The sequence below is a fragment of the Mixophyes fleayi genome, unplaced genomic scaffold (genome assembly GCF_038048845.1).
Source record: "Mixophyes fleayi isolate aMixFle1 unplaced genomic scaffold, aMixFle1.hap1 Scaffold_28, whole genome shotgun sequence".
Classification (NCBI taxonomy): domain Eukaryota; kingdom Metazoa; phylum Chordata; class Amphibia; order Anura; family Limnodynastidae; genus Mixophyes; species Mixophyes fleayi.
In genome coordinates this window covers 571,588-572,500 of record NW_027446866.1, presented here as the reverse complement: position 1 = coordinate 572,500, position 913 = coordinate 571,588, and positions in this window count along the sequence as shown.

Sequence of the window (913 nt, the reverse complement as noted above, 5' to 3'; positions counted from 1 at the left end):
GGCAAAGACAGAATGCCAGGCCTAGTCTTAAATAGGCACAATACACCTATCACAGTGCGACATGTAAGTGCATACCAGGCATTGCTCACATGAGTGTGGACATATTTGCCCAATTCTGCAGATGACTCTTAGGGGCCCCAGACTAGGAGGGTGTGCATGCACATAGATTAATGCATCTTTAATATATATTAATGTTAAACAGTGTATTTACTTGTTTATGAAGGGGTCTATTTATGGCCAAACTTAAATTCTTTGCATTAATTATTTCATTTCTTATCACAATGATTAGTATCACAATGATTAGAAATTAATGTGCCAATTTATTAAAATTAATTACCTGGGACAGCGGCCCCAATAGGAGATTGTCCAGGTGTATAATCTACAGTAAACTGATCGCAATCACAATCACTTTACGTACAGGTCTCTATGGCATGTCGGAATTCGCAAAGATCCCTCCACTGCGATGCTCTCCCCATAGGTTATCACAACGCCATCTTTTTGCAATTTAAGAGGCTGTGGTCTTCCATTAATAAACATCTTTGTTACTATTTCCATGCTTTAGTCCTCAGAAAACTGCAGTTTTCGGGGGATTATAGTTAGAGAAGAAGCCCCTAAGACAGGTAGAAGTAGCAACATCATACAGAAGCAAAAAGATACCTGCCAGCTCTAGCCTGTCTACAAGTCATACACAGTGTTATTCACACTTTTGGTGTATCCTTATATTGCATATAAATAACATCTATAATTAAAAAGAAATGAGAACCGGTCTGAGGAGAGAATTCAATTAGACTGCAAAGCATGTCACTGACGTACCGGAGACACCTAGCGGCAGAGATTCTGACAGAAAACGCCACTTATTTGAGCGGAGATTTCTACCGTAATTGACGGCAACGTGCAAGGCGAGATGTCTGCG